Raw genomic sequence first — 12,575 nt, 5'->3', positions numbered from 1 at the left:
CGCACACAAACAAGCAGACAAATACTCTCTGTCAATCTTCACATCTCTAATCTCTCGATCCCTCCCCCACTCACTTATCTCCACTCTCGATGTCTTCCCCATCTCTGTCTGTCTCAGTGGGAGGCCAAGCGGTTAAAAAGTCATGGTCACTTATGCAGGCTCTCTTCCCTCCCACCTATTCAGGCTGCACACATCACTGTGCCCCTGGCAGCCAATGTGCAATTCACTAACGATCCAGCATGGTGGCCCGGCAGGGAGGCGGTTGAGGACAATGAGAGCTTCCATCTAGGAGCAGAGGCCCACTTGCCCCTGCAGCAGGCTGTTCAGCTGAATGTTACAGACAGACGTGAAAACGGCCAAAATGCTGCCAAATAAACGGGCCACAGCTAGCCCTCAGGCATGGGCCCAGTGCCCACCTTATGAATCCGAGTACCGGTACTCTCCTTGGCACTGGAGAAGTGCCGGTACTCAACTTGGTAAAAACAAGAAGTGCCGGTACTCAGTACCTGTGAGTACCGGCCCATTTAAAGCACTGGGTATACGCATTAGTCTGTTGTATACAAAGAATAATGTTTGAGTAGCATTAGTAGCACGTGATGTTTTGCTAATTTTTACCACCATTTTCTCCCATAAGGACATAGAGAAAAGGTGTGCAGATTTGTTTCCAATTGTAACTCCAGCGAAGCTTTCTGTCTATGCTGGGCTGCGGAGGTAAAATGCGTACATTTTTTGGAGGCAGCGGGAAAAGTTTATAGTAATTATTGCAGAGAAAAGGTTGTAGGTATTGGAGAGGTGGCAGAGGAGAGGGCCCCTAAATGTGTCAAGAAGAGCTGAACTTAAAAGTTGATATTTGGGTTTATATGAATTAGGAAAATTAAATATATATTTGTCTTGAGAGAAAGGGATCATTAAGTGATTGTGATTGTGTGTCCATAACAAACCTTTTTCTTGCCAGGATTCCCAAAATATATATCTATTATTCATTTTATTTTTTCAAGTAATTTTTATTGAATTTTCAGAGTACGAACAAAAGTATCAAAGAACAAATAATATAAAGAAATCTTCAAAGGAATAAAGAAGGTTCCATTAATCTGACATGCTTATGAGAGAGATACTGAAAGTACAGTGGAGGACATTTGTGATTTGGTATACACACTACTCAGAAATCCAACGAGTAGGGAAATACATCATAACATTGTAGCATGCATTGCATCATACACTTATTACGATAGTATGATAATCTGGAAATCCTATACCACAGCATAGTGAGGCAAATATAACATAAACAACATATGTGTGAGAAATACCTCATATTAACACATTAACCTGGTGGGCATATCTAGTAAGATGTTTGTAGCATATCGAGCTAAATATATACTGCGAGTAGTTGAACAAAATGGAAGAGGAGGAGAATGAGAACATATATATTTGAGTTGAGGGAAAAGTCTGTCAGCATTAATGAAGTAGTCTGAGCTTGACACGACCTGGTAATACTGTTTACTTATGTCCCGAGGTGGACTTTTTATCTCATTATTATTGCCATATCACAAGAAGCCTAGTGTTGGTGTCAGGGATTTTCAGGGTGGTTCGCAGTTAAAGGAAAAGGCATTAGTGAATCCCACATTTTCCTAAGTGGAGATTTCCATGGTGATTGCAGGAGGGAGATATTATCAGCGCCTTTAAGAAAGGAGAGCCATTCTTGCCACATCTTGAAGGAGACCACTTTGGAGTTTTTCCAGTGATTAAGAATTAGTTTAGATGCAAGTGTAAGCATTGAGTCTTAAAGAAAGCGATCATTTTCTTTTTGTAGTTGAGGGTCTAGAAAGCCCAAGATGATATAGGAGAATTCTCTGGAGGGCTCAATGTTAACAGTGCTTTTTATACAGCTAAATATTTTGTCCCAGTAGTTTTGTATAATAGGGCAATGGAATAGCATATGGGATAAATCCCCTTCATATAGATTGCAGTTCCAGCAGGTCGGGCTCTAAATAAGATTGAGTTTAAAAAAATTAGATGGCGTCCAGTATGTTCTGTTATTGATCATGTATTTCGTTTAGGAAATTGAAGGTGAGATCTTGTTTGAGAAAGGGGTTTTATGTATCCTATTCCAGTCAAAAGCTAAATTTCTGGTATTTGGTTCTGATTCTCATTTCAGCTTGTTACGGGAATGGGATTTACGTTGTTTTGGGAGTAGTAGATTATAAATTTTAGATACGATGTGTCCAGATTTTAAGAGATGACCCATAAGCATAAGGATCGTGAAGTTCATAGGGTGTATTGAGTGTTTCGTTATCTTGAGCTTTTAATTTCAAGAACTTGAAAAAGTCCAGAGTATCTAAACTGAAGCGTGATTGCAGGCTGGAGGAAGTTTGTATTGTATTGTAATTGCATTTATATAGCGCTTACTACCCCTTTTTCGGCGAGTAGCATGCTACTCTGGAACCCATAAAGGATTAGTGGTGAATTAGTATAGTGAAAATATGAAATAATTTGAGTGGTGGATATGATAGTCAGTTATGTGAATCAAGAAGGATAGTGGAGGGATAGAAGGTGGGAAAAGGTTTGCATTTATATAGCGCTTACTACCCCTGATAAGGCCTCAAAGCGTTTTTTCAGCGAGTAGCACACTACTCTAGAACCCATAAAGGATTGGTGGTGAATTAGTATAGTGAAATATGAAATTATAAGACACCCCAAGTCAAAAAGTAAGATCATCCTGGAGTCATTCTGAACAGCTGAGCTATTCCTGTAATTATCTGGGGAAGTGATCCCAAGCCATCCTGAAGTATGCCTATAGGGTGAAATATTCAAATGAGATGACTCTAGAGTCATCAGAGAAACTACTCCAGGATTAGTTCCTGATTACTTCAGTGCACAATATACCTTACTTTGGTATAGTATATACAGAGCCAGCTTTCTACAACCGTTTATTAATGAAGCAAAACTGGAAAGGCACTATGTATATTAGCTTTTAAATTATTGCATCCTTGATCAAGTTGATGTGGCCAATCAAGGTCTGACAAAAATGTTCCCATTTCTTAATAAATGTGATGATTTCCCTCAAAATAGGCTCATAACATGTTCAAGATATTCTAGTTTAGCAACTGTATTACACAGTGTACATACCTTTATCTAATTCTTCTGCAAAATCCTTGGTTAATTTTGGGAATTGTTTAATCAGCACTGTGGAATTAGTTGCAATAGTCAGCACGCCATTGGCATATGCTAGAAATTCAGGCAGTAGGTTCCCACACCTCGGTGGGATCGCTGTATTGTGGTATATTGTAACAGTACAAAAACAAGAAACACCAGACGAGTATTACTGTCTTGTCCAGTGAGTAATGGAACATAATTACGTTATCTGGCTGTTTACCATGAGGCAAGCATTTGGCTGTTTATGTAACATTTTTAATTCAGTCCACAAATTGGTAGATATTTTGAGTTTCAGCAGGGATTCCAAGTAAACCCAGTCAAATGCCTTCTCCGCATCTAATGCAATAAGCACTACCTGTTGTGTCTTTGTTTCTGCCCAATAAACGATGGGTACTTCAACATAAGTATGTGCAGTGTGTCACAAGTACAAAAACATACTGGAAAGGGGATATCAAGATGTGTGTACTTAGATACACACATTTCTTAAACAGTAAATAGTAAAAAGGCCTGGGCAATTCATTGCAAGCTTGTACTTTTGTCTCTCAAAAACAGGACTGTAATTTAACAACAAGAATAGTGGTAAAAATATGATTCTTAACTCAAGATTGCCCTTTTACATGGCATTCCTAGAATACTTTGTATTAAGGTAAAATATTCAGAGATAGGTAGACTACTTAGGTGCAAAGTCATTTTCCCCAGCAAACTCGATGGGGTGAACACAATCGATCGAGGGATCCTGAAAACCTCTGCTGAAAAAAATAAATGAGTAAAATCAAAGTTGAAAAAGATCTCTATTCAGAAAAGTTGAGGGCTTTAGTAAGCTGCGCTCTTACAATTATTTACTGGCTTGCCGTAACACCAACTAGAAGTATGTGCTGTCTGAAAACAAAATGACTATTAGGGTCACTTACGGCTTTAAGGTTAGCCAGATAAAGGTGGGTAGAGTTACAGCAAAGTGGGGCAGGCAGTATCATAATGAAGGTAAGCTATGTCCTTGCAAGTTTGAGGTAATTAGAAATACCTATAAGAAAGTTTTTCATTGAATTGCCACTATTAAAAAGGAGTGCCTGACATGAAAATTGGATATGACTCACTAATAGATATTTATATATTTGTTTTATATCAGTGAAATGTTATTGTGATACGGGCATAATATGTGCAATGTTATGACTGTTTGCCTTTATCTTTATTTCTGTATTCAGTTCGTAAGACGCATGTTTGTTAAGCAAACTTGTATAAAAACAATAAACAAACATAGAAAGGACGTAGCCTATTGAGACTTAATGTTCTTAAAGGGAATAAGTGTCCAGTGCTATTTCTCTATCAAGGCATGCAAGACTAACCCTTATCTCTCCCATGACAGCAAAAGAGGAAGCAGCCGCTAATTCAACAAGACAGTCTTTGAAAATTCTGGTTTCCAAAGATAAGGTTTCAGGAACAGTGGCAACCACCTCCCTCAAGTAAATCAGCCACTACATTTTGCGCAAGATATTAGGTACTGTTGTGCTATAAGGGATATAACCTCCAGTTTATTACAAAAGAAAAACTTTAAAGTCACAAGCGGCTGTCCTGTTCTGAAACATCTTTTGCATGGACAGAGTACTGAGTCTGTGCACCACAGAAGGTCAAATTATGGTATATCATTCCTTGTTTCCTGTTCTATCTAATATCAGTTCACCCGCTTTATGATGCATTTCTTCACTGCTCTTCCTCATGCACGTGCCTCCACCACAACACAACTGCTCAACAATAAGCATGCCAACTCAAAAACCCATTCATTTAAATATCAGTGCTCAACATAATCTCAATGTCAAAGCATAATCTTGTGGTAATTCAATTGATGGTTACAAACGACCAACGCTGTGTTTATGGTATTGTGCGTTTTAGAGAAAGTACAAAAGATACAACAGGATAGAGAGTAGTTACCAGCAAGTAGGTTCAGTGATCCTGGACCACCAGCTCAATTTTCACAGAAAATACAGCTATTAATAAAAAGAAGGTAGCAATTACAAAATGTTAAGCCTGGAAATTAGACAACTATCTACTATTAATAATTTATTATAATATTTATTAATAATTTTAATGAACTTATTGTACAAGATGGACGATTGAAGAAATTGGTCCAAATTGGAGAGACTAGAATTGAAAATGGGCTGCAGTATCCTACAGACGTTTTTGAGAATGGGTGGGGACATTTTTGAAGGACGATGACTAAAAGACAAATATTCTGAAAAAGAGAAGGGTTGAATAAAAGATGGTTCTATGTCCGTCCATAAGGGAAGTGGATGGGAGCAATCCTCATGATAGAAGTGAGGCAAGTGTTTTAGAAAGAAAATCATGTCCATTAGAAGTTTATTTTCTCTACACTTTTTTCGTCTGAATTTGGGCCACATTTTAATAACTTCATTTCTATCCAATATTCTTATAGTAAAGCATCAGTTTTCATTAATGATTTAACTTCTTCTTTCCCGCTCCACAGAGGAGTCAGAAAAGGTTGTTCTCTAGCTACTCTTCTTTTTATTCTCATAATTGACCCTTTCTTGATTTGATTTGATTTAATTGTGGGTCGTATAACGTGCTCTTTTGCCTAAGGCATCTTGGTGCTTGCCTGTGATCAAGAAGATCACCCTTGCTTGCAATAAAGCCAAGTTTTATGTTTTGGCTGAAGGCCAAAAGGACAGAGACAGGTTTAGTATCATGGGGCAGATCATTCTATTGTAAAGCAGTGTTTCTAATAAAATTTCCACCTCCCCAAAAGACTAGCTTGTTGGGGGGCAACTACATTTTTTGCAGAGCATGACTGAATGACTGAATGGATCTGCTTGGGGTATACCATCTAGGGTAGAGGGGGAGAGAATGTGGCCTTAAGGTTAGAGCAGTCGACCTCAAAGCTGGGGAACCGGGTTTGAGTCTCGGCAACGACGCTCAACATCCTGTGATTCTGGGCAAATCACTTAATCTCCCCGTGCCTAACAAAAATGAATATGTCCATCTGTAACAAAACTGATGCTCATGTAAAGCACTCTGATACCCGATGTCTCGGGTCTTGTTCACGCTATATAAAATTCTAAAAAAAAAATTTCAAATAACTAGGGCCTGTTCCAGTTAGGACTTTGAAAGCTATGCATAATGCTTTAAAAGTGACTTGCTTCTTTATGGGAAGACAAAGAAGCTTATTCTGGGCCAGGGCCTGGTTTGCAGAGTGGAATTTAGGTAGATTTAATAGCATTCTGGCTGCTTAGTTTTGCACAGTCTGCAGCTTGGATAACAATCTTTTTTTGTAAATTTAGATAGAGTCCATTGCTGTAGTCCAAGTGAGAAAGAAAAAATGCAATGACTACTGTCTTTAATAAGTCAAATGGAATCAGGTGACCAATTTTCTTTATAGTTTTTAAAGCAAAGAAAGATGAGGAGATAACTTTATTAACCTGGTTTTTGTAGGTGAGTCTATCATCTAGAGTAACGCCTAAGTTTTTTACTTTTTTGGGGGACTGAGAGAATTCCTAGTTCTTGCAGCCACCAGGAGGGAGACCAGAAGGATGTGTTTTGCCCAAACAGCATCCCTTCTGTCTTGGATGAATTTAATTTGAGGCAGTTTTTGCGCATCCAATCACTGAATGCCGACATGCAGTTTCAGAAAGATTTGTCTATGCCACGATTGGTGTTGGAAAGAGACACCACAATTTGGGTGTAATCAGCATAGGACACTAAAGAGAACTCAAAGTATTTGATTTTTATCCAAGGCTTTAAATATACAGCTCAAATGTTCAGTGTGTGTGAATGATATTCTTCTATAAATGTTCTCTCCCGAATCCTCCTTACAACCTTTCCTAGATACGGTTTCTGTTTTCGCAGAACTTCCCGGATAATGTGAAATACTTCCTCTCAATAAATGGTGTTTTAAATATGAATTTGTGTCTTCAAATTTTCTTTCGAACCCTACAAAAATAAAATATTTAGGTCTTTGGTTCACTAATTCTGTAATTAATTTCAATGCTTTTTTATCTACCCCTAAACATTTTATTTTAACACAATAATGTATTGCATCTGCTTTTTGTCTAATCATGAATGATCAAAAAAGAGGATCAAGTCGAACGTGGGGACCATTAGATATGAATGTAATTATCTGTAATAATATATTTTGTAACATGTGACTTAAAAACATATATTTAGTGAAATGCCATAATTCAAAAAATAAAGCACAACCACAAAAGTACATTTTGAAATTCTTAGCAGATGTAAAATTCAAGTACAATAATTGTGAGTGGGATTTACTTGTAATCCAATTGTTTAACAGAAAGCATTTTAAGTTGCAAAACGTGAACAAGATGGGCCTTTTGGTTGATTTCCCAAAATGTGCTATGGGCAATTTCACTGATTGGCATGGAACCCATATTCAAGCGAAGCTGAATTTCTGCCAACATATCCCATGCCTTTCTAATGAAATCTGTCATTTAGAAATCAGTGCCGGTTTTATGGTACAAAGTGTCTGGCAAATGAGAATAAACGCAAATATTTATGCTGAGATTTCTGCCCCCCAAAAAAAGAAGACACTGTTGAGTCACAGTGTTGAGACACAACATTCTGCGAGTTATCGGGACATGTTTATGTATGAAAAATGTTCTGCCTTCTGCCACAGATCCTGAACAGATACATTGGCTGAAGGCAGCTGTAAGGAATTCTAAAATGCTTTTGACTGCCTTCACTGAGAATGTGGAGAGGGCAAACTGGCAATGGTGTTTATAAGTTGCCCAGTGAGTTAATATGCAGCTCGCAGCAGTTTGCACGGAAGAAATCTGATGTTTAAATATATCAAGTGAGTATGCAAATACCCAGCAAAATGAAAATAAAATGACTGACCTATTTCCAGGCTCCCCAAAATGGGCTAGTTAGTATCATTTTCAGCTATTTCTGCTGTATTTCCTTTACAGTGTGAAGGAACTACAGCATCATGGACAAGCAAGGCTGCCTCTTGCAAAATATGGTGGTATGCAGGCATAGGAAGCTAAGTCATGGGAAGCAGTGAAAAGACATGGGCATTGGCATGGGAGACTTAACCTGTGCACATGAAGCATGTTTTTCATATGTTCTAACAGTGTATGGGAATATGAACATCACAAATACAGGTACTTGGGAGGATAGATAGATGTACATATTTAGCATGAGTGCATGAAGCTTTCACTGACATATAGGGGTGGCACAGAAGCACAAAAGGCCTTATTCATGCAAAATGTAATGTACAGGGGTGAGCATATGATAATCTGAACATATACACATGTTCCTTATATGTGATGATGTTACAGGGGCACATGAGGTAGGTTTTGGGCATAGAGTGATGCACATGGGCATTTTAGGTATATTTGGGTGTGTGAAGCTTCTCTTGCTATATTCTTGTCGTAGATGGGCGGGTAACGCACAGATGTTGTACATGAGTATGTAAGGGTCAACTTGGACATTTGAATAATGTCCTCAAGTATGGTGGTGATATATGGTTATAAAGTGCTGCATATGGACTTTGAAGTCAATTTATATCCATATAGCAAATAAGACATTAAGAACAATAAAAGTGTCATGGCCCACCAGATCTGCGAGCAGCAAACCCCGCATAAGTTTCACCCTGATTCCACCATACATATATCCCATCCCGCAGTTAGTAGTGTGCACATAGTGACCCAGAACTGGACATGAATATCAGTGATTACGTCACCTATTTTTTACATCAGAAGTCATTACATCAATGTAATTGCATCAGGAGCACTTTTAAATTAGGAGTCATAACATCGGGAGACTCTTTACTTCACATCTTTAATGGAAAGTCCTTTTTAGTTCTCGCCTACGCAGCGCGCATGCGCTGCATAGGCAAAAAGATCTATAGCTATCGCTTTGGCTTTTCAGCCAAAAACGTGCACGCGTTCCATTGCCTTCAATGGCAACGCGTGCATGTGTGGAGATTCACTTGCGGGAGCGAGCGCCGCCATATGGTAGCAATTATCGCTCCCGCAAGTGAATCGCGCAGCCCCCCTCCTCCTCCCTGCTGCCGCGCGAGGCACGCGTGCGCCTCCCTCTGCTGCCGGCAGCCTGCCACGCTTATTGACATCTGTTGATATCTCACTTGTATACCATGTCGCAGGTGCTGTTTTTAACACCCGACAGCCTGCTTTCTTGCCCTCTCACTCCCTGCCGCCTCACACTATTAACCCCCCTCTCAAGAACACAGCTTGGCCCCAGCCTGCAGAGCTTACCTGTGAGTAGTTCAGGTGAGTTGAGGGAGGTGCAGAGATCTATGCGTTCTGAGGCCAGTCACAACTCTCAACTCTGTCATCAGGCAGGGACTGACTTGAACACACAAGGGGCTCCCTGCTGCCTAATTTTATCCATCATCAACCAGGAGGGCGCAACATATTTATCCACCTAGGGCAATATCCCGGCAGTCGATGTATGGGGAACGACCAAGTGATGACTAGTTCAAAATAAGACTTGGTCATGTCTACCATTCTGCATGGGACGCAAGGCTGGCTTGGTGTAAACAGCAGGCATAGTTTTGAATGATCAGGAGAGAGAACTAAAATAACTCCTGCTTGAGTTTGCAGATATCCCCCAATTTGCGCAACAATTTCTCATTTACTATAATGCGCTTAGGTTTTTTGCCTGTGTAGTTATCAACTTTTTTTTTACCCACTGTAGGAACTCATTTGGTTTGACAATGTGTGTTGCTCGCACAGGAAGGGTTAGATTATATCCAAGGGAATTCCAGGCTAGCCTACATTCACACCACTGGGAGGACTGGAAAGGGAGGGGCTTACCACATGCCGAGACCAGAGGTGTGCTCCGTGACCGTTGCTGTATCTACAGCATACTGTTTGTTTCACCTGAAACTTCTGCTCAACATGCTTTGTTTGCTCATATGAAAGGGCCTGGTGTTTGTGTTTGCATGTTAACATCGCTTAAATAAGCCGGTGAAGGTGAACTGCTTTGTGTTTGTAGTAAGACAAAGCTGCTCCCAAAGCAAGCATAGTTGGCTGCACATTGGAGGAACGCACATAATCATAAGTGCACAATAAGAGCATTCACTGAGATTGTCGAAGGTCACCCCTTTTCAGAAGTACTGCAGTTTAAACCCTGCTCTACCATGGCAAATAGAAGGGAGAAGAAGAAGAGAAGTGGCTAAAATGACTGTCTTGCAGAAAGACTTGCAGGTGCCAGGCTCCAGTTCTGGTAGGGTAAACTCGAACGTTCATCCTTTAGAAAAGTTAACACGTGTATCAAAGTGTTTGGTAGTAATGTCACCTATTTGTAAGGAGAAATACTTCATTTACTTTGAGTGTTAGACAATACTTCACAGTTGGAATGATTATTGTCACGTGTTTTCATGATTCAGATACGCAAGATCCCTGTTCTTGAGTGACCAAGAAATTAAATAATTTATAAACATCCTTATTGGCCTGAAGCCATTCAAGAGTCCAGTCCAGGGAGTGAGAGATCTTCGTAGTATAGTACGCTGCCTGTGAAAACCTTGGGATAAATATTGACACTAACTTATCCTTTGAAGGACAGATACATCATATCACTTCCTCATGCTTCTTCATCCTGAAAACTCTAAGGAAAGTGTTGCCTTATATCCCATCAAGTCTACAAAAGAGGGTAGTTACAACTCTTATCTCCTCTAAAATAGACTATGGTAACGCTCTCTTCATCAATATCCGAAAGCGCTTTCTTCAAAAGCTACAAACACTACAGAATGCCGCGGCAGGGCCTCTACTGGGCATTCCAAAACATAAATCAGCTTTCCAAGCACTGATTCAACTACACTGGCTCCTTACTGATAAACACATTCATTTTAAGGCTCAACAAGCTGTCGGCCCAGACTATTTGATTCAGTTTTCAACGCTGCATTCCTTCTCGTTCTTTACGCTCATCCACAAGCGGTAATCTTGTAATCCCCAGATTAAAAAAAAAACCTAACTGGGGTGGGAGAGGTTTCATTGTTTGCACCTCTAGGCCGTGGAACTCTCTTACAACAGAACTTAAAATTAAGACAATCTGTTAGATTGTAGGAAACATCTAAAAATCTGGCTCTTCCGCAAATTACTCTGTCTTTTTCCGGATCCTCTTAGCTTTATTGTCCGCATAGCTCCTAGATACCCCCGGGTGATTGTTGCACTTTCTCAATTTTATTTTTATTTCATTCACCAGTTAGTTTCTGGGAGCCTTAACAATGCAACAGATCTCCAAGACAGTTGTTGCTGACTTCACATTATATATAATTGACAGCTTGCAGACAACAGGATTGCTTCCAGAGAACCTTTCACTAATAGGATGGTTCTGTGGATGTATGTATCTGCTGCAATCATGTATCATTATAAGATGATTTATTCTATAACCTGTTGGTTAACTCTTCCTTTCTTTCTGAGGTCAATAATCAATGCAGCTGAGTAGGTTAATATTAACATTGGATACCTGTGAAATCTTTTCTCGAGTTCCTGGTATAGGGAGTGATTACTGGCAGTGTTCATGGGGGGATTGTTAATTACCGCTGGTGCCCTTGGTGCTCCGAGGTCAATGCTTTTATAACCTGGTAATGACCTGTACACTTGATTCTCCAGGGGTAACGAAGAACTACAAGGTTTATTCCAGTAGATAGAAGAAGGTTGAACTCAGATGCAGTATGAGACAGGTTTTATATCTAATAACTTCAGTGTTCGGTTAGAGCTGCAGCTTTGAAAAATGTGTTGGATGGCCCAGTAGGAAAATAGAGCAAATTAAGAAAACATCAACACAAAATGAAAGATGGTTCTAGCATTTTCAAATCTATAAAGCACTCAAAACACTCCTTAGCTGTTCCAAGTAAATTAATACAGAGTTCTGTGGTAGTATTTTCCGATGGGGAAAGGATTGGGTTTCCTTTTTGTCAGATTTTGTGAAGATTCAGGCTTACTATTGGCTCTGTTTTCTGCAACCAGTCAGTGGTCATAGCTGCCAGGCAGAATGTTACAATGTATCACATTGTCTAGGATATTTCTGGTCTCTGCCTAAGTTTCTCAAAAGCCCATGGCACAAGTCTGAACAACTTGAGAAGTCTCAGCCCAGGTTGATGAGATTCTAGTACAGTTGTCCAAAATCCAAGTGAGCTATTAGGTCACTTCACAAAGCTTCACTGTTGTTAAGTGTTTTGCTATTGGCATTCACAAATGGGTCATACTTCAAGCCTAATGGTGCCATGCTTACATTCCCAGAGTAATTATATCAGTATGTTGCCAACCTCTTAAAATCTTTTCTAGGAAACAGCCTCATGCTTTCCTGGAACTGATGTAGGCATCAGAGTAGCGTGTAATCAAGATGGGGACAAGAGAGCTAGTTATTTTACGAGGTCCTGTTCTAATGCTCCCTGATAGGTACATAGACAACCAGAAAAGAACAGTTCC

Source organism: Triturus cristatus, chromosome 12 (genome assembly GCF_964204655.1).
Source record: "Triturus cristatus chromosome 12, aTriCri1.1, whole genome shotgun sequence".
Classification (NCBI taxonomy): domain Eukaryota; kingdom Metazoa; phylum Chordata; class Amphibia; order Caudata; family Salamandridae; genus Triturus; species Triturus cristatus.
This window is presented reverse-complemented; position numbering follows the sequence as displayed.